The sequence below is a fragment of the Tachyglossus aculeatus genome, chromosome X1, assembly GCF_015852505.1.
Source record: "Tachyglossus aculeatus isolate mTacAcu1 chromosome X1, mTacAcu1.pri, whole genome shotgun sequence".
Lineage (NCBI taxonomy): Eukaryota > Metazoa > Chordata > Mammalia > Monotremata > Tachyglossidae > Tachyglossus > Tachyglossus aculeatus.
In genome coordinates this window covers 126,369,890-126,396,418 of record NC_052101.1, presented here as the reverse complement: position 1 = coordinate 126,396,418, position 26,529 = coordinate 126,369,890, and the positions used below count along the sequence as shown (strand labels likewise).

The following is a 26,529-nucleotide window of genomic DNA, read 5'->3' as shown; positions in this document are numbered from 1 at the left end:
TGTCTCATTAAATATCACTAATGCATGTAGAAGATGAAAATTGAATTTTCCCATCAAAGTTTCTTCCCTCTAACAGTTACAGTGCATAGGCAATTCAGCGCCCAGATAAGTACCTGAGTCGTCTGAAGCAGCGTTGCTTAGTGCAAAGAGCATAAGCCTGGAATCAGAAGGACCTGGCTCTGCCACTTGTCTGCTGTGTGACCTTGGGCAAGTCATTTCACTTCTCTGTCCCTCAGTTCCATTATCTGTAAAATGGTGGATTGATTCAGTGAGCCCCAATTGGGACATGGACTGTGTCCAACCTGATTTGCTTGTCTCTACGCCAGCGCTTAGTACTGTACTTGGCACATAGTAAGAACTTACCAAATACCTTGGAAAAAAGAAAGCTCCAAGAGGGACAGGGATTGTGACTCATCCGATAATGTTGTACAAATTGGTACAATCACAAATTGGTACAAGTGAAGCCAAACTCCGTCCGGCACCGTGGGTGAGAAACTCAAGCGCTTAGTACAGTTCTCTGCACATAGTAAGCGCTCAATAAATACGATTGATGATGATGATGTGTCGGTTTATTGTTATAGTGTACTCTCCCCAGCACTTGATAATAGTGCTGTGCACTCAGGAAATACAACTGAATGAAGCTTGCAGTTTGGGGTTGTAGATATGATCCCTGCCCACAGGGATGGCCATTAAAATCAGTTACATAAAGGGGATACTCTGGCGTTAAAATGAATTCCCATTTATTTGTCTCCTGTTACCTTCACAATTTAATTCGCAAGACTTTCAGATTCATTCTGAATTCTAGCTCTCTTCCTCCCTTCAAGGCCCTACTGAGAGCTCACCTCCTCCAGGAGGCCTTCCCAGACTGAGCCCCCTCCTTCCTCTCCCCCTCGTCCCCGTCTCCATCCTCCCCGTCTTACCCTTCCCTTCCCCACAGCACCTGTATATATGTATATATGTTTGTACATATTTATTACTCTATTTATTTATTTATTTAACTTGTACATATCTATTCTATTTATTTTATTTTGTTAATATGTTTGGTTTTGTTCTCTGTCTCCCCCTTCTAGACTGTGAGCCCACTGTTGGGTAGGGACTGAATCTATGTTGCCAACTTGTACTTCCCAAGCGCTTAGTACAGTGCTCTGCACACAGTAAGCGCTCAATAAATACGATTGATTGATTGATTGTATCGATCTTGTATAATAATAATAATAATGGCATTTATTAAGCACTTACTATGTGCAAAGCACTGTTCTAAGCGCTTGTATCATCATTGAGCACTTACTGTGGGCAGAGCACTGGAATAAGTGCTTGGGAAAGTATGCTACAATAGAATTGGTAGGTTTGATCCTTACCTACAAGAAGCTTACAGTTTGGAGACACCGTGGGAGACAGACTTTGAAATAAATTTCAGATAAGGGAAATGGCAGGGTATAAGGAGATGGGCGTAAACGTAGAAGGGATAGACTGTAAGCTCATCGTGGGCAGGGAACGTGTTTTCCAACTCTGTTGTACTGTGCTCTCTCAAGCACTTAGTACAATGTTTTGCGCACAGTAAGCACTCAATAAATGCCATTGATCAATTGAGGGTAGGGTTAATATCAAGTTTTTAAAGGGTACAGGTACAGGTACATAGGTGATACAGAGGGGACGGTAAGTAGGGGAAATGAGAGATTAGTAGAGCAAGGCCTCTTGGACGAGATGTGATTTTAGTAGGGCTTTGAAGATGGGGAGAGTAGTGATCTGTCAAACAGGGATGGGGAGGGTGTTTCAGGCCAGAGAGAGGACGTGGGCCAGGCGTCAGTGGTGAGAATTAAATTTTTTTAAATATATACAAAAGTGCTGTGGATGATAATAATAATAATGATGGCATTTGTTAATCGCTTACTATGTGCAAAGCACTGTTCTAAGTGCTGGGGAGGATACAAGGTGATCAGGTTGTCCCACGTGGGGCTCTCGGTCTTAATTCCCATTTTACAGATGAGGTAACTGAGGCACAGAGAAGCTAAGTGACTTGACCAAAGTCACACAGCTGACAAGTAGCGAAGCCGGCATTTGAACCCATGACCTCTGACACCTAAGCCCGAGCTCTTTCCACTGAGCCACGCTGCTTGTCTATAAATAAGTACGTTCATGCTCTACCCTTTCTTTCCCATTATTCGCTCTGCTGCCAGAATCATTTGTTCTATCAATTATTCAATCATATCTATTGAGCACTTCTGTACACTTCTCCTTTCTCCTTAAAAACCTCCAATGGCTGCCCCTCCATTTCTCAATCAAGCAGAAACTCCTCACCATCAGCTTTTAGGCACCCAATCAGCTTTCTCCCCCCTACTTATTCACTCGCTCCTCAGCCCACACACTTCACTCTAATACCAACCTAGTCACTGTTCCATCTTCTCGTCTCCCTCGTTGTCAGTCCCTTCATCGTGCCCTCCCTCTCACCTGCAATTCCCTTCCCCCCTTCATGTCTGACAGACCACCACTCTCCCTAACTTCAAAGCCCTACTGGAAGCATATCTCCTCCTGGAAGCCCTCCACGATTGACCTCTCTCCTCATCTCCGCACCCAATTTTCCCTCCCTTCTACATCCCCTATGCATTTAAGCACTTTTGTACTCATCCAAGATTGTTACTCATCCCACCCCCATTCCCAACCCCACAGCACATATGTCCTTCTCCTCATGACTCTGCTGCTTCCCCTACCTGTGATTAATTTTAGTGTCCACCTCCCCCACTAGATTGTAAACTCCATAAGGGCAAGGATTACATCTTCTAACTCTATTGTTCACTCCCAAATGTTCAGTACAGTGCTCTGCACCCACTAAGGGCTCAATAGATGTGATTGATTGATCGATTGATCAATCAAGAGGCAGGAAGCTATGACTACAGAGAACTAGGAGCCCTGACAGTCAACAGCCCCTTGTAGTGTATTTTTTGGAGCCACAGCTAGCTCTTTGCCATGGGACATGTCGAAGGTTATGATGAATGTTACTTCTGAATTTTGACCTATGAAAATTGGTATGGTAATTAGCGTCCTCTCTCAAGGGAATGTGACCATTTCCCAGTTTGTTCTCTCTCCGTTCTAAGAGCCATACTGAGCACTTTCAGGCTAGGTCAGTTGGGGGTGGTCTCATGGAAAGTTAACAAGCAGAATTCCTTCCTGATGCAATAGTTCCATCCCCACTTCTGTCAAAGTCCTGCCATTCACCCCAGGGAGGGATGGGGTCCCCTACAGCATGAGGCCATAGGTGATTGTCCCAATTTGCCATTCACTAGGCTCGGCCCTGTAGCTAACAGGGCTACCTGTTTACTTGCTTTTTTTGTTTTGTTGTCTGTCTGCCCCCTTCTAGACTGTGAGCCCATTGTTGGGTAGGGATTGTCTCTGTTGCTGAATTGTACTTTCCAAGTGCTTCGTACAGTGCCCTGCACATAGTAAGCACTCAATAAATACAATTGAATGAATAACAGCTCTGGACGGTCAAGTCTCCTCCTCACCAGTTGGTGAGAAGTAGCACGGCCTAGTGGAATGAGCAAGGGCCTGGGTTTCAGGGGACATGGATTCTAATTCCAGCCTTTCCACTTGTCATCTGTGTGACCTTGGAGTCCCTTAACTTCTCCATGCCTTAGTTACCTCATCTGTAAAATGGGAATTAAGACTGTGTGTCCCATGTGGGACAGAATTGTGGCCAACCCAATTATCTTGTATCTACCCCAGTGTTTAATACTGTGCCTGAAACATAGTAAGCACTTAACAAATATTTAAAAAAAAAACATTGATGCCCACATGGCCATGCAATTAATGGCAGTCAGTGTCTGTAGTAGAGATAACTTCCTAGTGTTCAGTGTCATCGTGGTCTTTCCATCTTCCCCATTAGACTGTAAGCTCCTCAAGAGCGAGGATATGTCCTTCTACTTCTGTTGTAAGCTCCCAGATACTTAATAAACACAATGCACCCAGTCGGGGCTCAATAAATAGCATTGTTTGATTAATTATAAGAGTTCTTCAGCCAGAAAATAAGTTCCTTCAGTTGTGCCAACCTCGTTTTAGATTCTTGAGTCATGAGCCTTTGCAAATTTGCATGGCTCTCTTGAGAGATTTCTCTCTTCAAGGAGGGAACTAATTTCAAATTCATACCTCTCTTACCCTGCCTGATTTCTGACTCTGACACCCTGGGCCAAATATGGAGATGAGTTCCAGTGTGGTAATCCTTCTAAGGAGAACAGGGTGAAAACTTCTAAGTCTGAATCCCTGCAGGGCTGTCATAGCAGAAAGGTGGATGTGGCCAGCCCTGACAAAATAGATCAGGTGACTGCAATCAATCAATTAATCAATTTAATCAGTCGTCTCTATCGAGCACCCACTGGATGCAGAACACTCAGCGTTTGGGAGAGTACAACTTAAGGACCTTAAAATCTAGTGAGCTCTTACACCCATTGAACAATAAATCATCATCATCATCATCACCATCATTTGCAAAGCGCTTATCATGTGCCAAGCACTGGGTTAAATACAGTACTATTAGACCAGACACAGTCACTATCCCATATTGGGCTCTCTGTCTAAGGAAGAGGGTGAACAAGTATTTAATCCTCATTTGACAGGTGAGAAAACGGAGGCACAAAGAAGCGAAGTCGCTTGCCCAAGCTCACACAGCAGGCAAGTGGTGCAGGCTGACTTCGAACTCAGTTATCCTGACTCCCAGAACCGTGGGGTCTTTCCACTAAGCTACTTGGTAGGAGAGTTGAACAGGAATCCTACATGCAATAGTTCCAGTTGTGATGGTACCTAAAAACTCCAGTAAAACACAGAAACCTTTGTCCTTTTCTCCTCTCTCCATTCTATAGGTATGTATTCGGGACCTCTTCCAAATCACAGAAAGAGCCAGCTTTTCCTGAAGTTCTGGCCACACAGACCAAAATCCTGGGTCAGCCAGCTGTTTGGTTTGATAGTGGCCAGTCCATCTTTCAGCTGGTCCATCCCCAGTCCAGTAACTGACCTGAAAATGGATGCTTTTCGGGCAATTTCTTTTCAATTTGAGTGCCAAGTCTCCTTCCTTGGCAGTTCCTGCTGCCTAATTCTATGGCTCAGATCTTGCGCCACTGATCTAGGAGGTGAACGCAAAGGTTCTGGAGCAAGTTGGGGCTTCAGGAGTACCCCTGGAAGAATGCTTTTGGATCGCAGGAATGCCACATACTCCCATTAAAAGGAGCCCATATCATCACTCCTGGTTGCATGCCTGGCCTAATGAGAGTGATGTCATAAGGATCTCCTTGTCCATAGTCGCTGAGGGCCCTCAGTTGCCACTGAACCAGAAATTGTCAGGATATGTATGCCTTCCCTTTTCACCTATAGCAGTAACACATGCTGGACACAAGTTCAGTGGTCGCTAGAACAACCGCTCAGTTGGGAGTGGGACTACATTAAAGCCCAAAGAGATTTCCAAAGAAGCAGCGTGACCTTGTGGAAAGAGCACAGGACTGGGCATCAGGAGACTTGGGTTCTAATCCTAAATCTGCCACTTACCCTGCTATGTGACCTTGGGCCAGTCACTTGACTTCTCTTTGCCCCTGTTTCCTCATCTGTAAAATGGGGGCTCAATAACAGTCCTCCCTCCCACTTAGACTGTGAACCCTGACGGGGACTGTGTCTGACCTGATTATCTTGTATCTACCCCAGAGCTTGGCACCTAATTCCATGTACCAGTATTATTACTATCAGGATAAACAGGTGCCATTATTGATGAGGTGACCATTTAACCCTACCCGGAGAACTCTTCCTCCAATGCTGGAACCCCTGCTTCACTTCCTGCTTCCGTTGGTCAATTCCAGTCTGAGAGATTGGAAATTGTGATGAACCAAAGTGGCTTTCATTGTGACCGCTAGCAGGAGAGAGTCTGCCACTAGACAACCCAGGTATTTTCCTCTTTGAAAGAAGGCTATATCCAGAGCAATGCAGAATCCTGTGACACCACTGGTTACCAGGGGAGTCAAAGACAATGAAAACAGTTCAATATTCACTTAGCTAATAACATTTCTTCCATTACTGCATCTGAAATCATAGTCATCAACATCCCCTGCTGTTCTGAAATCATTTCTACGGGGCGAGCTGTTGGCCAACATCGATCAGCGGTGACAAAATAATTCAAGAGCAGCAAAACGTACAGATTACTATGTAATTTAAGGATTACATATGCAGGAGTGCATTAAAACAATGAAATTTAGGCAATGCTCTCATTTTTGCAGGAGTATTTTATGAATGTGAGCACTGGGTCTTCACAGTGAGCAGAGTCACTAGTTGGTGACAAGAACATGTGAGTGCTTTTGGTGTGTGAAGCAAGGGTTCAGTCAGCATAATATTTTGTAATTGGTGTTTTGTACGCACGTATTCTTGGCCAAGTACTGTGCTGAGCAATGGGGCAGATGCAAGGTGATCGACTCAGACTGTCCCACATGAAGTTCACAGTCTAAGAGGGGAAGGGAACAGGTAATGAGTCCCCATTTTATAGATGAGAAAACTGAGGCACAGAGTGGTTGTGACCAGCTCAAGATCACACTGCAGGTAAGAGGCAGAGCTGGGATTAGAACCAGGGTCTGTTAATCTCAGGCTCTTTCCACTAGACCATGCTGCCTCCCTGTCTGAAAGAAGACTGGCTTAATGGAAAGAGTCCGAGACTGGGAGTTATGAAACCTGGGGCCTAGTTCCAACTCTGTCACTGGCTAGCTGGATGACCTTGATTTTACCCTCTCTGTGCTTCTGTTTTTTCAACTCTATTCCCCCTACTCATCCTCACTCTTCTCCCACTACCCCCCAGCTCGCATGCTTCACTCCTCCTAGCCAACCTACTCACTGTGTCTTGTTCTTATCTCTCCCCTTCCTTCTGCCTCTACCTCCCTCTCCCTTCATGTCTGACAGACTGCTGCTCTCCCCTTGTCTTCAAAGCCCTCCTGAAATCATATCTCCTCCAGGAGGTTTTCCTTGATTAATCTTTCATGTCTCATCAGTCAATCCAACTCCTCCGGCCAGCACTACAGCATTGAGTACTAATCCTTCAGCACCTCTGTAACACTTATGTCTATATCTTTATAAACTCTGTTGCTTCCCCTACCTGAAATGCATTTAATGTCTGTCTCCTAGGCTGGACTGTAAGCTCCTCAAGGGCAAGGATCATGTCAACTACATTTATTGTACTTACCCATGCACTTAGTACAGAGCTGTAGATGGAATAAATGCTCAATAAACATTATTGATTGATTGATCATCTGTTACTGGGGATAAAATATCTACTCTCCCTACTTATTTGACCTCCATGTGGCACAGGGACTCTGTCAGATCTGATCAGCTGGTATGTATTCTAGCATTTAGCGAAGTCTAAATGCTTAATGAGTATAACTATTAAAGAATTGCACTTGGATTAGTACCCTATAAGCACTTGATATTCACCCCATCCTCAGCCCTACAGCACTTTCATACCTATTTAATAATAATAATAATGATGGTATTTGTTAAGCGCTTACTATGTGCCAAGCACTATTCTAAGTGCTGGGGTAGATACAGGGTAATCAGGTTGTACCACATGGGGCTCACAGTCTTAATCCCCATTTTACAGATGAGGTAACTGAGGCCCAGAGAAGTTAAGTGACTTGCCCAAGGTCACACAGCCGACGTGGCAGAGCCGGGATTAGAACTCACGACCTCTGTCTACCAAGCCTGTGCTCTTTTCACTGAGCAACATGCCTGTCTCCCCCTCTAGACTGTAAACTCCTTGTGGCAGGAAACACACCTACCAACTCTGTTGCATTGCACTCTCCCAAGTGCTTAGTCCTAAGTGCTTAGAGTAAGTGCTCAATAACGACAATTGATTGATTGACCTTCTTTAAAACTACATCAACTTGAAGGGCCAGATCGGCTACAGAGATCCAGGACTCCAAAAGAAAATCCATCCAGGCCAAGAAAAACCTTTTCTTTTGGAAACCTGGCACCGAAGATTATTCTTTATTTGCCAGAATTCAGAATCCAGAGGGTGGGCTATTCCTCCATGCAACAGGAAATGAAAAATACTCTGAATGGGAGGTTCTGTTCTCAAAGACTCCTGGTAGTCCGTGCCCAGGGCCTGGCCCAAGGAGGGGTCTATGGAGGGCTGGGGGGTTTGTGAAGTTTGTCCCCCTTCCTGTGGTCCTCAGACTCAGAGCTATCTGGGATGGAGGCAGCCCCACCTATCTACATACTTCACTCCACTGACTGGGTTATCTTTCTACAGAAATATACAAGGCATGTCACCCCTGTCCTCAGAAATCTCCAGTGGTTGCCTATCCACCTCCACATCAAACAAAAAGTCCTCACTACTGGCTTTAAAGCACTCCATCATCTTGCCCCCTCCTACTTCAACTCCCTTCTCTCCTTCTACAATCCAGCCCGCACACTCTGCTCCTCTGATGCTAACCTTCTCACTGTGCCTCAATCTCTCCTGTCTCGCTGCCAGCCACTGGCCTATGTCCAACCTCCGGCCTGGAACGCTCTCCCTCCTCAAATCTGGCAGACAATTACCCTCCCCCCTTTCAAAGCTTTACTGAAGGTGCATGTCCTCCAACAGGCCTTCCCAGATGAAGCCCCGCTTTTCCTCATCTCCCACTCCCTTCTGCGTCATCCTGATTTGCTCCCTTTGCTCTTCCCCCCCTCTCCACTCCGCAGCACTTATGCATATATCTGTAATTTTATTTATTTATATTGATTTCTGTTTATTTGTATTGATTATCTCTTTCTTGCTGTAGTGTACTTTCCTGACCGCTTAGTGCTCTGCACACCGTAAGCATTCAATAAATATGATTGAATGAATGAATACCTGCATGGACTGACCACTATTTGCCCTGGAGGATAAAGCCCAACTCACTTTGGAGGGCAAAGCCTCACTTGCTCTGGGGGATGAAGGCCAATTCACCGTGCTCGATGAAGCCCAACTTGCCCAAGACAAGAACAAAGGGGCACGACTACCCAAAATCATCCTATGTAGTAGAAAAAGCCTTGTTCTTGCCTGTCCCGCAGTTGACCCCCGGCCCACGTCCTCCCCCTGGCCTGGAATGCTCTCCCTCCGCACATCCGCCAAGCTAGCTCTCTTCCTCCCTTCAAAGCCCTACTGAGAGCTCACCTCCTCCAGGAGGCCTTCCCAGACTGAGCCCCCTCCTTCCTCTCCTCCTCCCCATCCCTCCCGCACTACCTCGTTCCCCTCTCCACAGCACCTATATATATGTTTGTACAGATTTATTACTCTATTTTACTTGTACATATTTACTATTCTATTTATTTTATTTTGTTAATGATGTGCATCTAGCTTTACTTCTATTTATTCTGATGACTTGACACCTGTTCACATGTTTTGTTTTGTTGTCTGTCTCCCCCTTCTAGACTGTGAGCCCATTGTTGGGTAGAGACCATCTCTATATATTGCCAACTTGTACTTCCCAAGCACTTAGTACAGTGCTCTGCACACAGTAAGTGCTCAATAAATTTGATTGAATGAATGAATGAATTTTGTTGTTCTTATATGCTAGAGCCAACTGATTTTTACTTCCCTGAAGATCTAACTGCAAGGCAAAGGGGAAAAATGAGCATTTATCCAAGGGTAATGTGTTATATCTCTAAGGAAGACCCCTTTTTTAATGAGACTCATAAACAAATGAGTGTCACATAGGCTGCATTTTCCTTGTTTATCTGTCAAAACCATATTATGTTAATTTGTAGAGCACTTTGAATTTTCCAAAACACTTTCACATTAAATAGCTCGATTTATAATATTAATAATAGCAATAATAATAATGATAATAATAATAATAATGGCATTTGTTAAGTGCTTACTATGTGCAAAGCCCGGTTCTAAGCACTGGGGAGGATACAAGGTAATCAGGTTGTCCCACGGGGGGCTCACAGTCTTAATCCCCATTTTACAGATGAGGGAACTGAGACACAGAGAAGTGAAGTGACTTGCCCAAAGTCACACAACTGACAAGGGGTAGAGCCGGGATTAGAACCCATGACCATGACCCATGATTTATCGTCACTCACCTCCTTCTGAGGTAGGGGGAGTCAAGTATTTTTAATCCCTATTTCACAGATGAGGAAATTGAGGCAGAAAGAAGTCAAGCAACTTACTCGAGATCACACAGCTGCCCAAAAGCTGAGCTAACAGTGGAGGAGTCCAGGTCTCCTGACTCACAGACTTCAGTTGTTTTCACTAGATGACCGGTAAACCATTGAAGGCTACGGAGTGTGAAGTCAGATTTTTGAATTCTACATTGTATCTCGGTTAAAATATTTATTTCATTATATGAAGACCGACAGACCATAATGATACTTCACATACAGCGTGGCTCAGTGGAAAGAGCATGGGCTTTGGAGTCAGAGGACATGGGTTCAAATCCCGGCTCCACCAATTATCAGCTGTGTGACTTTGGGCAAGTCACTTCACTTCTCTGTGCCTCGGTTCCCTCATCTGTAAAATGGGGATGAAGACTGTGAGCCCCCCGTGGGACAACCTGATCACCTTGTAACCTCGCCAGTGCTTAGAATAGTGCTTTGCACATAGTAAGCACTTAATAAATGCCATTATTATTATAATTATTATTAACTTCTCTTAACCTGAGTTACCTCATCTGTAAAATGGGGATTGAGACTGTGAGCCCCACGTGGGACAACCTGATCAGCGTGTATCCCTCCCAGTGCTTAGAACAGTGCTTTGCACATAGTAAGCACTTAACAAATGCCATTATTATTATTATTATTATTATCTTTCTGCTTCCGTATATGCAATCGTATTTGTCCACATAACATCCCTGGTATTTTTATCCCACTTTTACAGATGGAGAAAACAAGGCACAGAGCAGTAAAAGGACTTGAATGAGAATGTACAGTGAGTCATCATCATCATCATCATCATCAATCGTATTTATTGAGTGCTTACTGTGTGCAGAGCACTGTACTAAGCGCTTGGGAGAGTGCAAAGCAAGAGAGCTGGCAGACACATTCTGTGTCCGCAACGAGCTCAGAATCTAGAGGGGGAGAGAGCAGATCCAACCACACTTTAACAAATGGAGGTTTTCTGGCTTTCCAGGTTGTCTGTCTCTCAGTGTTGAGACATGTCTCTCAACATGTGCATACACAGCCAGGGCCTGGAGTCAGAAGGACCTGGGTTCTAATCCCAGCTCTTTAACTTGTCTGCTGTGTGACCTTGGGCAAGTCACTTCACTTCTTTGTGTCTCAGTTCCCTCATCTGTGAAATGGGGATCAAGAATATGAGCCCTATGTGAGACAGGGACTGTGGCCAACCCAATTATCTTGTATCTACCCCAGTGCTTAGTACAGTGCCTGGCACTTAACAAATATCGCAATTATTATTATTATTGGTAGTAATATTCATTCATTCATTCATTCAATCATATTTATTGAGCGCTTACTGTGTGCAGAGCACTGTACTAAGCACTTGGGAAGTACAAGTTTGCAACATATAGGGACAGTCCCTACCCAACAGGGGCTCACAGTCTAGAAGGGGGAGACAGACAACAAAACAAAACATATAAACCAAATAAAATAAATAGAATAAATATGTACAAGTAAAATAAATAAATAGAGTAATAAATACATATGTATTTGTATTTTATTTGTATATGTAATGCATATACAAACATATATACATATATACAGGTGCTGTGGGGAGGGGAAGGAGGTAAGGTGGGGGGGATGGGAGGGGGAGTAGGGGGAGAGGAAGGAGAAGACTCAGTCTGGGAAGGCCTCCTGGAGGAGGTGAGCTCTCAGTAGGGCTTTGAAGGGAGGAACAGAGCTAGCTTGGCGGATGTGTGGAGGGAGGCCATTCCAGACCAGGGGAAGGACGTGGGCCGGGGGTCGACGGCGGGACAGGCGAGAACGAGGCCTAACGGTGAGGAGATTAGCGGCAGACAAGCGGAGGGTGTGGGCCGGGCTGTAGAATTATTATGCGCAAATTCATATCCTTTGGGTTTGAAGTTCATGTCCCTCCTGACTTTTATTTTAATGTCAGGTCTTTTGTTTCTTGGGGGTTTGGGGTTTTTTCAATGATATTTCTTAAGTGCTTACTATGTGCCAGACGATGTTCCAAGCACTGTGGATAATACAAGCTAAACACATTGGACACAGTCCATCTCCCACATGGTGCTCACAGTCTTAATCCACATTTTACAGATGAGATAACTGAGACCCAGAGATGTGAAATGACTGGCCTAAGGTCACAAAACAGAAAAGTGGCAGAGCTGGGATTAGAACCCAGGTCCTTCTGACTCTCAGGCCTGTGCTCTAACCACTAAACAGCATTAGTCCTGGGTTTCCCCCTCTATGTAAGCTCCTTGGGGCCAGGGATTCATTTCTATCAACTCTAATGTACTTTCCAAAGTGTTCAGCATAATGTTCTCCCTACTTCCTCCTCTTCTCCCACTCCCTTCTGCATCACTGTGACACCGTCACACTTCCCCCCCTCAGCCCCACAGCATTTATAATAACAATAATAATAATAATGTTGGTATTTGTTAACCGCTTACTTTGCACCAAGCACTTCTCTAAGCACTGGGGTAGATACAAGGCAATCAGGTTGTCCCACGTGGGGCTCACGGTCTTCATCCCCATTTTACAGATGAGGTAACTGAGGCACAGAGAAGTTAAGTGACTTGCCCAAGGTCTCACAGCTGACAAGTGGTGGAGTTGGGATTAGAACCCATGACCTCTGATTCCCAAGCCCATGCTCTTTCCACTAAGCCACACTGCTTCTCTAAGATGTACATATCTGCAATTTATTGATTTGTATTGATGTCTGTCTTCCCTCTCTGGACTGTAAGTTTGTTATGGGCAGGGAATGTGTGTGTTTACTGTTGTACTCTCCCTTGTGCTTAGAACAGTGCTCTGCACACAGTAAGTGCTCAATAAATATGATTGAATGAATCCCTTCTAGACTGTGAGCCCACTGTTGGGTAGGGACTGTCTCTATATGTTGCCAACTTGTACTTCCCAAGCGCTTAGTACAGTGCTCTGCACACAGTAAGTGCTCAATAAATACGATTGATTGATTGATTGATTGAATGTTCTGCACAGAGTAGATACTCGATAAATGCTCCAGATCGATTGAATGGTTAGTTGCTACGTTGTCTTGAGATACGAAGGTGGCCAATGAAGGCTATGTGTACCTGACAATCATTAAAGGAATCGATTTTCCCCAAATCAAACTGGAAACTCATCCTGTCTCTACTGAGATTCAAAGAGATGAGCCACAGAATAACTTATGGATAGTACAGTGCTCTGCACATAGTAAGCACTCAATAAATACGATTGATGATGGATAGAAGGATAAAGGAAAGGTGCCTTTCAACATCTGCACCAAGGAGGCCACAAGGAATCAATCAATCAGTCCATCAGTGGTATTTATTGAGTATTTACTGTGTGCAGAAGACTGTACTAAGTGCTTGGGAGAGTACAATAGAACAATATAACAGACATATTCCCTGCCCACAATACGCTTACAGTCTCAATGGAAGACCCCTGACAGGCAGTGACTACTGTGAGTCCTCTTTTAGAGAAGCAGCGTGGTTCAGTGGAAAGACCACAGGCTTTGGAGTCAGAGGTCATGGGTTCTAATCCTGCCTCTGCCACTTGTCTCTTGTGTGATTTTGGACAAATCACTTAACTTCTCTATGCCTCAGTTCCCTCATCTGTAAAATGGGGATTAAGACTGTGAGCCCTAAGTGGGACAACCTGATTACCTTGTATCTCCCCCAGTTCTCAGAACAGTGCTTGCCACATAGTAAGTGCTTAACAAATACCATTATTATTATTATTATTTCCTTTGCTATCCACAGATGCTGCTGCTGACGCTTTGAGCAGGTCTACCAACTCTGTTGTATTGTACAGTGTGTCTCAGTGGAAAGAGCATGGGCTTGGGAGCCAGAGGTCATGGGTTTGAATTCCAGCTCTGCCACTTGTCAGCTGATTGACTTTGGGCAAGTCACTTAACTTCTCTGTGCCTCAGTTCCCTCATCTGTAAAATGGGGATTAAAACTGTGAGCCGCCTGATCACCTTGTATCCCCCCAGTGCTTAGAACAGTGCTTTGCACATAGTAAGCACTTAACAAATACCATTATTATTATTATTATTATTACTCTCCCAAGTGCTTAGTATAGTGCTCAGCACACAGTAAACACTCAATAAATACTCTTGATTGGTGGAGTTTCTAGCCAGTCAGTCAATTGTATCTGTTGAGCGCTTACTGTGTGCAGAGCACTGCACTAAGCACTTGAGAGAGTACAATATGACAGTATAACAGATCCATTCCCTGCCCACAATGAGCTTACAGTTTAGAACCCCGTGGTGCGACCACCAATCCACTCATCACTAGGAGCAAGTAAAGGCAGTCTGGGGCTTGTCATGGTTTTTCCCAATTGTCTCCTGGTTTTCTGCCCCTGAGAAAAGACAAGCACAATTTCAGGTGCTCTCTTGCTCCACTTCAATGCACCTATTCGGTAACTCCCATCACTCAAAGTGCTGGACAACTGTTCCCTCCCTTCCTATGTTTTTTGGAAGAATAGTCTGGCAGAATAATCATAACGGCCAAGTGCATCTTGAACTAGATTGGACTGCACACATTCCTTGCATCCATAAGGAAGAAATGGAGATGGGGAAAGGGTACTAGAGAGTCAGTGGGCTTACTTGCATTCTAATTTAATGAATGCACTAATTCCCTTAGCATTTATTTATTTATTTTGTGGATATTTTAGAACAGAGGCTTTTGCTAGACATTTATGTCCTAAGAGAGAACTTGTAATACTGTTCATCTTGCAGAATATGTATGGTCAACACTCAAATTGAAGATGCTTATAAAAGATTCATTAAGATCTTGTTCAGAAGTAGTCCATCTGCCCTGCGCTAATTGGTTGAAGTAGGCTCTGGGCATGTGTGTGGATGTGTGTATGAATATGTGTGTGTGTGTGTGTGTGTGTGTGTGCGCACGCGCGCGCAAGCACATGCATGCCCTTAGACGTTCATGCTTTCAGTGTTTTGCATGTGATTGTTTTGTGTGTCCTGTGCTGCTATCTCTTTGCCCATGCATCGGTGTCTAATCTGATGATCTTGTATCTTTCCCAGCATTTAGCACAGAGCTAGACCCATGGTAAACATTGAACATCTCTCATCCTATCCCGACTGGATTACTGCATCAGCATCCTCTCTGATCTCCCATCCTCCTGTCTCTCCCCACTTCAATCTATACTTCACTCTGCTGTCCGGATCATCTCTGTGCAGAAACGCTCTGGGCGTGTTATGCCCCTCCTCAAAAATCTCCAGTGGCTACCAATCAACCTACAAATCAGGCAAAAACTCCTCACTCTCGGCTTCAAGGCTCTCCATCACCTTGCCCCCTTCTACTTCACCTGGCCTGGAATGCCCTCCCTCCGCACATCCGCCAAGCTAGCTCTCTTCCTCCCTTCAAAGCCCTACTGAGAGCTCACCTCCTCCAGGAGGCCTTCCCAGACTGAGCCCCCTCCTCCCTCTCCCCCTCCTCCCCATCCCCATCCCCCCCGCCCTACCTCCTTCCCCTCCCCACGGCACCTGTATATATGTCTGTACAGATTTATTACTCTATTTTACTTGTACGTTTACTATTATATTTATTTTATTTTGTTAATATGTGTTGCTTTGTTGTCTGTCTCCCCCTTGTGAGCCCACTATTGGGTAGGGACTGTCTCTATATGTTACCAAATTGTACTTCCCAAACGCTTAATACAGTGTTCTGCACACAGTAAGCACTCAATAAATACGATTGAATGAATTAATGAATAAATATGATTGGATGAATGAATGAACAGATACCCAAACTAACTGGATTAGCCACATTGGCTAATTCCTTTGTATTGTGCTCTCCCAAGTGTTTAGTTCCGTGCTGTGCACATAGTAAGTGTTCAGTAATAAGCACTTTGCACACAGTAAGCGCTCAATAAACATGATTGAATGAATTGATTGATTGATTGATTGTTTAGAGGTGCTGGGTGGTGGTCCTTGGTCCCAGAGTTCACAGTTCACCCATTAATTGCTCTACTTTTCCCATAATGCTCTTCCCTCTATGGCTACCCAAAACAAGAGTTCAGGGAATCATCATCATCATCACCATCAATCGTATTTATTGAGCGCTTACTATGTGCAGAGCACTGTACTAAGCGCTTGGGAAGTACAAATTGGCAACATATAGAGACAGTCCCTACCCAACAGTGGGCTCACAGTCTAAAAGGGGGAGACAGAGAACAAAACCAAACATACTAACAAAATAAACTCCCCAACAGCTGTCTAATTACTTCTATTTGGGAGTCATGCCCCCTCCCCTGACTCCTCCACCCCAAGAAGTCCTACTACAACTCCTACTTAGAAATGGAGTGGACAAAATCTTAAACAAACGGTAGATAAAAGGGTACAGGGTACACACGATAAAACAAGAGGCTCACAGTCTAAGAGCAGGGGTCTTTTCCCCATCTGACAGATGAGGAAACTGAGCCACAGCGAGGTTGAGTGACTTAACCGTTATCACAAAGTAAGCCGATCAAGCAATGGTATATCTTGTACCGAGCACAAGGCTCCGTACAGAACACAAGAGTAAAATACATTCTCCCTGCCCATGAGATGTTTATAGTCAGTGGCACAGCTGAGATTAGAAGTTGTGTCTCCAGACTGTCAAGCCCATGCTCTTTCCATTAGGCCTCACTGCCTTCTTGCTTATTGTCTTAGAATGATAAGAAAAGCAACTACAAGAAATCGGTTTTTACTGGGAAAAATTTAAAAAATTTGAAGTAGTTAAAATTTCCCCAGAGACATAAAAACGTTTCAGGTAGATTAAGCCTCGACCAAAAATTAAATCAAATTGTATTTTGTGTGCTCACTTTTCTGTAGGGAACCCAAAGCCACTGGAGTGTAAAATTCTAATTAATTATGTGGAATGCTAATGGATTTTAAATTAAAAATACTTGCAGTTTAGCACCACCTCACCACAGATATTCTTGCAACTGAATATTACAATGAAATTGTCACATAAAAAGTAAAAATTCATGGGAAGTAAAATTGCAGCTTTTCCCTTTCTGCCTGCTGATATTAACCCAGGGACTAATTCTGTCTTCATGACCATGTACCGGCCACTGACTTTCATTATTGCCAGTTTCACTGGGATGAATTTTAAGCCTTCTGGGTGGATAAAACTGAGCAGAATCCTTAGTGGCTGGAGTAGCAGATAATTCTCTACTTAAAGAACATTTCATCAGTCAGTCAATAAATCAATCAGTGACATCTATTGAGCACTTACTGTGTGCAGAGCACTGAACTAGGCACTTGGGAGAGTGCGATTCTAGAGAGTTGTTAGACCTGTCCCTGTCCACAATGACCTTTCATCAATCTGTTAACCAATCAATCATGGTGCTTGTTGAGTGCTTACTCTGTGCTGAGCACTGTACTAACTGCTTGGGAGAATACGATATAACAAAGTTGGTAGACATGTTCCCTGCCTACAATGAGCTTACAGTCTAGCGGGAGAGACAGACATTGATATACATGAATAAATTGAATTATGGATATGCAGAGAAATGCTTTGGAGCTGAGGAAGCAGGTGAGTAAAAGTTGCAAATCCTAGTGCAAGAGCAATGCAGAAGGAAATGAGAGAACAGGAAATGAAGGCTTAGTCAGGGAAGGCTTCTTGGAGGAGATGTGATTTTAAAATTAAAAATTATTAAAAATTATTTAAAAAATTAAAAATTAAAAATTTTAAAAATTCAAAAATTAAAATTTTGAATGTGGGGAAAGTAAACATCTGTTGAGGTGAAGAGGGAGAGATTTCCAGGCCAGAGATAGGATGTGGGCAAGAGGTCCATGGTAAGATAGGGGGAAGCAGCCTTTTCTCTCAGTGGAAAGAGCCCGGACTTTGGAGTCAGAGTTCATGGGTTCGAATCCCGGCTCTGCCAACTGTCACCTGTGTGACCTTGGGCAAGTCACTTAACTTCTCTGTGCCTCAGTTACCTCATCTGTAAAATGAGGATTAAGATTGTGAGCCCCCCATGGGACAATCTGATCACCTTGTAGCCTCCCCAGTGCTTAGAACGGTGCTTTGCACATAGTAAGCGCTTAATAAAAATGCTATAAAAATGTTATAAAATAGATGAGATTAAGCTACAGTGAGTAGTTTAGCATTAGAGGAGTGAGGTATGTGGGCTGGATTATAGTAGGGCAGTGAGGTAAGGTAGGAGTGGGGCAAGGTGGTTGAGTGCTTCAAAGCTGATGGTAAGGAATGGCTGTTTGATGTGGAGCTGGTTGGGCAACCACTGGAGGTTCTTGAGGAGAGGGGAAACATGGACTATACTTTTATTAGGAAAATGATCAGGGCAGCAGAGTGACATATGGCCTGGAGTGGGGAGAGCCAGGAAGCAGGAAGGTCAGCGAGGAGGCTGATGCAGTAGTCAAGGTAGACTAGGATGAATGCTTGAATCAACATGATAGCAATCAATCAATCAATCGTATTTATTGAGTGCTTACTGCGTGCACAGCAGTTTGGATGGAAAGGGAAGGGGAGATTTCAGCAATGTTGTGAAGGTGGAAACAACAGCATCTGATGCAAGATTGAATATGTGGGTTGAATGACAGAAATGAGTAGAAGATAATGTCAAGGCTAAGGGCTTGTGAGACAGGGGGACGATGGTGCTGTCTACAGTGATGGAAAGTCATGGGGTGGGTGGGAATATGAGGAGTTCTGCTTTGGACTCATCTGTTACTACAGAAGAGACACTAGTGTTTTCCACTTTCCGTCTCCTGGTCTCTCTGAAGGATCCCCAAACTCCTCAATCCTCTCTTCATGCCTTCCCAAAAGAGAGGTTCATGCTGTGGTCATTATATTAACAATTGGGGTATTTGCTAAGTGCTTACTATGTGCCAAGCACCAGGGTAGATACACTATAAGGTGATCCGGTACAGTTTCTGCCCCACTGGGGGCTCATTGCCTAAGGGGAAGGGTGAACAAGTACCGGATTCCCATTTTACAGATGAAGAACTTGAGCCCCAGAGAAGTGAAGTGACTTGCCCAAGGTCACCCAGCAGGCAAGTGGCAGAGCCAGAATAGAACCCATCTCTTCTGACACCCATGTACTTGCTCTTCCCTCACTAGGCCATGCTATTTCTCCGGCGATGGGGAGATGAGTTATTACACTTGCTGCAATATGGGCCAGAGGATAATTTATTCCATGTCACCAGGCAGTGCTTCCAGCTTTGGTGGGCTGGTTTTGATTTTCTGTCCCATCTCTCCACCTGCAACGCCAGGATCGATCAATCAATCAATGGTATTTATTCATTCGTTCATTCAACCAATCGTATTTATTGAGCGCTTACTGTGTGCTATACTAAGCGCTTGGGAAGTACAAGTCGGCAACATATAGAGATGATCCCTATCCAACTACGGGCTCACAGTCTAGAAGGGGGAGACAGACAACAAAACAAAACATATTCAATAATTATCATACAGTGGGAGGGGGAAATGTAATGGGGGAAGGCAAGACAAGTCCTTCTGCTACTGTTCTGCAGGGTGTGAAATGATTAGATACCACACAGCTTTGATCAAGAGACTTGTTCCTGTTCAACTGAAACACCTGACCATTATATGTCAGCCTCCAGTGGCTCCCACCTCTCTAGCATTTCATAGTCTTCATTCTTCTCAGTCAAGTCTCAGTTCTAAAGGCTTTCCAAATAGACTACCTTTATATGCTGGGCAAAGATCAGTTGGTGCCATTTTAAGAAGCCTCTGATCAAGCATCAGAGAAGTAAACCAAGCCCTGATCAAACTAGTGTGGAAAATGTTTCTATTTTCCTCCCCTTCACAAGCCTGGGAATCATCAACTTTCATTCATTTATTTGTAAGTTTTAGACCGTAAGAAAGCAAGGGGGAGATAGATTAAGACAAGAAAGATTAAGCAAGACTTAGATCCACATCTCAATTAGCAGATGGTCCCTCCGTTGAAGGGGATTCCAGCCCATAGGAGTAAAATGCAAACAATAATACCTGTAGTATTTGTTACTTGTTTACTATGTGTCAAACACTGAGCTAAACGCTGGGGCAGATATAACAGATAGAGAAGCAGCGTGGCTCAGTGGAAAGAGCACGGGCTTTGGAGTCAGAGGTCATGGGTTCAAATCCCGGCTTCGCCAACTGTCAGCTGTGTGACTTTGGGCAAGTCACTTAACTTCTCTGTGCCTCAGTTACCTCATCTGTAAAATGGGGATGAAGACTGTGAGCCCCCTGTGGGGCAACCTGATCACCTTGTATCCTCCCCAGCGCTTAGAACAGTGCTTTGCACATAGTAAGCACTTAATAAATGCTATTATTATTATTATTATTATAACAGATCCAACAGACCCTGTAACCAAGGAGATCACAGTCTAAGGGGGTGGTAGAAGATGTATTTAATCTCCCATTTTACAGATGAGAAACTGAGGTAGAAAAAAGTTAAGCAACTTGCCCAAGGTCATAGAGCAGGTGCAGAGCACTGTACAAAGTGCTTGGGAGAGGACAATAAAGTAGACACCACCCCTGCCCTCAAGGAGTCTATGGCCTTGTGGAAGAGACAGATATTAAAAGAAATTACAGGTTGGGGTAAGGATGCTGCTCTGGGCCAAAGTGGTGAGAGCATGGTTTAGCAGCTGGGGAAATGCACCTCATGAGCCTCTTTTTCCTCCTCCTCCTTCTCTCCTTCCTTTTCCTTATTCTCCTCTTCCTACCCCATTCCTTCTCCTCCTCCTTCACTTCCTCTTCCAATGCATTGTGTACATCCATTGTAACTCCCTTCCTGATCCTGATTAGAGAAGCAGCGTGGCTCAGTGGAAAGAGCACGGGCTTTGGAGTCAGAGGGCATGGATTCAAATCCCGGCTCCGCCAATTGTCAGCTGTGTGACTTAACTTCTCTGTGTCTCAGTTTCCTCATCTGTAAAATGGGGATTAAGACTGTGAGCCCACGTGGGACAACCTGATCACCTGGTATCCCCCCAATGCTTAGATCAGTGCTTTGCACATAGTAAGCACTTAACAAATACCATCATTACTATTATTATTATTATTCATTCAATCGTATTTATTGAGCGCTTACTGTGTGCAGAGCAATGTACTAAGCGCTTGGGAAGTACAAGTTGGCAACCTATAGAGACAGTCCATACCCAACAACAGGCTCACAGTCTAGAAGGGGGAGACAGACAACAAAACAAAACATGTGGACAGGTGTCAAGTCACCAGAATAAATAAAAATAAAGCTAGATACACATCAACTACATCATTATTATACAACATGCTCTCGCACCTATTCCTTCTCTCGCACCTATTCCTTCACTCCTTGCAGGTAGAGACTGTCTTTTCCTTGTATTCAGTTCAATTCAGTCATATTTATTGAGCACATACTGCGAGCAAAGCACTGTACTAAGAGCTTGGGAGAGTACAATACAACAATAAACAGATACGTTCCCTGCCCACAGTGAGCTAGCAGCCTAGAAGGGGAGACAGACAATATGACTAAATGAATGAATGAATGAATAAATGATTGAATAAATAAACAAACAAATAAATAAATAAATAAATAAATAAATAAATAAATAAATTACAGCTACATACAGCAGTGCCATGGGGCTGGAAGGGAGATAAATAAAGGGAGTAAGTCAGGGTGATGCAGAAGGAAGTGGAAGAAGAGGAAAGGAAGTCTTAGGGAAGGCCTCTTGGAGGAGAAGTGCCCTCAATGAGGCTTTGAACGGGGGGAAAGTAATTGCCTCTTGGATATGAGGAGGGAGGGCATTCCAGGCCAGAGGGAAGATGTGGACAAGAGGTCCATGACGAGATAAATGAAATCAAGGTACAGTGAGAAGGTTAGCATAAGAGGAGCAAAGTGTGCGGGCTGGGTTGTAGTAGGAGAGTAACAAGGTGAGGAAGGAGAGGGGAAGATGATTGAATGCTTTAAAGCAAATGGTGAACATAGTCTCACAACCTCCTAGTGTAGTGCTTTGCACATAATATTACTACTAAATAATAATAATCAATCAATCAATCAATCGTATTTCTTGAGGGCTTACTGTGTGCAGATATAATAAATATAATAATAAAAATAATAATAATAATAGTATTTGCTAAGTGCTGACTGTGCCAAGCACTCTACTAAGTCCTGGGGTAGATACAAGATAATCAGATTGGACACAGTCCCTAGCTCATGGGCTCACAGTTGAAGTAGGAGGGAGAGCAAGTATTGAATCCCCATTTTACACAGGAAAACTGAGGCACAGAGAAGTGAAGCAACTTGTCTAAGGTCACACAGCAGACAAATAGTGGAGTCAGGATGAAGACCCAGATTTCCTGACTCACAGCCCTGTACTCTTTTCACTAGGCCATCCTACTCCTCTAGACACTCAGTACAACTATCTGCACAGTCAAATGGTAGGAATAGAGGTTTGCACAGAGCTGGTGCTCAATGCAGTTTTGTTCATGCAGAAGCAGCATCGCCTAGTGAATAAAGCATGGACCTGGGAATCTGAAGGACCTGGGTTATAATCCTGCCTCCGCCACTCGTCAGCTGTATGACTTTGGGCAAGTCCTGTCATTTCTCTGTGCCTCAATTGCCTCATCCGTAGAATAGGGATTAAGACTGAGAGTCCCATGTGGAACATGGGCTGTGTCCAAGCTGATTAACTTCTATCTACCCCAGCAAGAAGCAGTGTGGCTTAGTGGAAAGAGCCCAAGATTGGGAGTCAGAGGATGTGGGTTCTAATTCTGCCTCCACCACTTGTCTGTTGTGTGGCCTTGGATAAGTCACTTAACTTCTCTGTGCCTCAGTTACCTCATCTGTAAAATGGGGATTTACAGTGTAAGCCCCACGTGGAACAACCTGATTACCCTGTATCTACCCCAGTGCTTAGAACAGTGCTTGGCATGTAGTAAATGCTTAACAAATACCATAATTATTACTATTAATTATTATTATTATTCATTCATTCATTCATTCAATCGTATTTATTGAGCCCTTACTGTGTGCAAAGCACTGTACTAAGCACTTGGGAAAGTACAGTATAGCAGCAAACTGAAACATTCCTGCTCACAACGAGCTCACAGTCTAGAGGGGGAGACAGACATTAATATAAATAAATTGATAAATAAATAAATTACAGATATTTACATATGTGCTGTGGAGTAGGTAGGAAAGATGAGTGAAGGAGCAAGGAAGAGCAGCACAGAAGGGAGTGGGAGAAGAAGAGAGGAGCAGATGTGCCTTCAATAAGGCTTTGAAGTGGGGGAGAGCAATTATCTGTCTGATATGAGGACATACCATTAAAAAAAAGGCATCTAATACAGTGCTCAGCACCCAGTCAGTGTTCAGTAAGCACTTTTAAATGAATGAATGATGAGTAGAATTTCCAAAGCAGTGTTTTACCATCACCACCACATGTGTTGGCAACATCCAAACATCACAAACCACAATATGTGACTTGCCTTCGCTCTTTCTTCCCATTTTCCCTAAAACAAACATGTTTTTCTGAAAAGACAAAAGCATGAAAGGAAACTGAGAAAAACCTTTTACTGCAAATAACTGGGATTTCCCTACCCACTTTCATCTTCTGCCTCACAAACATTAGTAATGCACTCAGTGGTCAATAAGATTTATTTTACGAACAGTTTAAGAATAATGAGAAGCCGATATATTTAATGCTAGTTATTAACCTGCAGTAAAGTTAAGGTACATTTAGCTCAATTAATTAACTAGGGAAACTATACTATTTTCTCCTCCCCAGTTCCTCGCTTTAATATGATAGCAATAAAAAGCCTCGGGCTGCATTGCCTTGAGCAAAATGCAGCCCTGTAGTGCCAGTGATACATTTGGAATTTGGGGCAAACCAGGTGGACCTGGGTTATCCTCATTCATATGCCTCCATTGAAGACATGTACCACTTGGACAAAGTGAATACGCCCTTTCTGCCACTTAATTGATAACCCTCGGAATAGGGCAAAGTAGATCTGCCTTACAGAGCAAATTGCATCATTCACCTCCCTATTAAGATGATGTCTACATTTCATAAGATGAATATACATCTGGGTCTTGCTGGAAAATCAATCCAACCCTCAGATTTGAAGCAACCATCATTAATTCTATTCAAGGGCTCCTTTCTCCCAACGGGTTTCTGCAGTCGGCGATTTCACCAGTTCGATGCGTCTGGCGAGATCAACACCCTGAAAGGAAAACTCGAGTCGGCCTTCCTGGCTCTGAAACGAGGGGATCATGCTGCGACGGTCACCTTCAGCACCACACATTTGGTCAAAATTTACAGTAATGCACTCCTCTTCTATGATGGCTTGCTGAGTTTGTTTGCAAACGACTATGCAGTACTTACAAGTCTGTGGTTTTATTGACATATCTCTTTCCTTTCCTGCGGATTTTAATTGAAACCCCCACTGCTTAGGCCAGTGCCTAGAAGTCAGAGGGGAGAAGTTTTATGTTGACTTTTCTGTTTTAGACAAGATGAGTCCGTAAACTTCTGCCACTGATGAGAAAATTCGGAAGGTTGTGAATTCCTCTTGGCCTGTAGGGAAATGAGTGTCCCTCGTCTACAGGTTGGAAATTGGCGTTCGGGTCTGGATCTATTTGCTTTCCGTATATCTGCTGCCTATTTATTTTACTTGTACATAGCTATTCTATTTATTTTATTTTGTTAGTATGTCTGGTTTTGTTCTCTGTCTCCCCCTTTTAGACTGTGAGCCCACTGTTGGGTAGGGACTGTCTCTATATGTTGCCAATTTGTACTTCCCAAGCGCTTAGTACAGTGCTCTGCGCATAGTAAGCGCTCAATAAATATGATTGATGATGATGATGATGCTGCTCTTCTGCACTTGACACCCTTCAGCTGCTGCAAGAAGCAGGCTTGGATCGCCTGGGATCACCCTCCGGACCGTAAGCTCACTGTGGGCAGGAAACGTGTCTACCAACTGTTGTGTTGTACTCTCCCAAGAGCTTAGTACAGTGCTCTGCACAGAGTAAGTGCTCAAGAAATACCATGGATTGATTGATGGATTGATCCAGCAGCTCCAGGCCCTAAGGATGAAAGAATCCAGAGGAGGAATCACTTCTCGTCTTTGCCTGTTGCACGCTCAAAACCGATACAAAGCTGGGCAAAGGACCCAGGTTCTAGTCCCAGCTTGGCCACTGGTCTGCTGTGTGACTTCAGACACGTCACTTCACTTCTGTGTGTTGGGCAAGGAAAGGGTTGCCCCTGAGAGGGTACCATTTCTAGGGGAACTTTCTCCCCAAATAATGTTCAGGATGTAGGTAAGCAAGAAAAGGTCATTGACTTGAAACTGACTTGCTGGCCAGATCTCCTGATACCCAATCCCAGGTTCCTTTCCATAGGCCAGGCTGTCTCCCAGGGAAGTTGGATGGCTGCGAGCATCGTTCCAATGCTGGTGACCTGATGGCATTCCAGGACCTCCGATGCTGAGGAGGACATTGTAGGATGATGCTGGTGAAACTGGTCTAGGAGTCGGATGGTGTCTTGTGTGGGAGGGCCAGATCTCACAGCTTTACAGCCCCTCCACTCGTTATGTGGAGCAGTACACTCCGTAAGTTGTGTGAATTACATCCTTGCTCTGGATTCCACAGGTTTAAGCGGAGGGGGGATGAGAAAACCCTACCTTTTTAGGCCCAAAAAGAAACATGTGTTTTCTGGAATTATTGATGTTGGTGATCATAAATGGTTTCCTCCACTGTAATAAAAATATTCCACATATGATCTATGTCTTTTAATTAGTTCACAGACAAAAGATACCAATTAATTTGTAATGCATTTGTTAGTGAAATTTAATACTAAAAACTAATAAAGCCAAGCTAATTTTACCAGGCTATCTATTACGCATATTAGGATATTAGCAAGCAAATTCACTGTTGTTTTGAGTTGAATATAAGATGGGCCAATGTTATCAGGTCACCTAGATAAAATCTACCTGGGACAGAATGAGGAAGGCTAATTCAAATCAAAGCTTAATTTTCAGCACTTTCTCAATAATAATAATAATTGTGGTATTTGTTCAGCGCTTACTACATGCTAGGCACTGTACTAACCACTGGGGTAGATATAAGCAAATCAGGTTGGACACAATCCCTGCCCCACATGGTGCTCACAGATGAGGTAACTGAGGCACAGGGAAGTGAAGTGACTTACCCAAGGTCACACAGCAGACAAGTGATGGAGCCAGCTGCTTCCTAAGTAGTAATAATGATGGCATTTGTTAAGCGTTTACTATGTGCAAAGCACTGTTCTAAGCACTGAAAAAAGTATGGAACACTTCACGAATTTGCGTCATCCTGGCGCAGGGGCCGGGCTAATCTTCTCTGTATCATTCCAATTTTAGTACATGTGCTGCCGAAGCAAGTAGTAGTAGTAGTAGTAGTAGTAGTAGTAGTAGTAGTAGTAGTAGTAGTAGTAGTAGTAGT

The 26,529-nt window shown here is 43.9% G+C and overlaps 1 protein-coding gene and 1 pseudogene across 1 annotated transcript in view; both read right to left on the bottom strand.

Annotated features, from left to right (window-relative positions):
* The window catches only part of LOC119919706 (E3 SUMO-protein ligase PIAS3-like), a 545,060-nt gene that overhangs the window by 224,459 nt on the left and 294,072 nt on the right, over positions 1–26,529 (bottom strand). The window lies entirely within an intron of this gene.
* Positions 26,367–26,467, bottom strand: LOC119920545 (annotated as a pseudogene).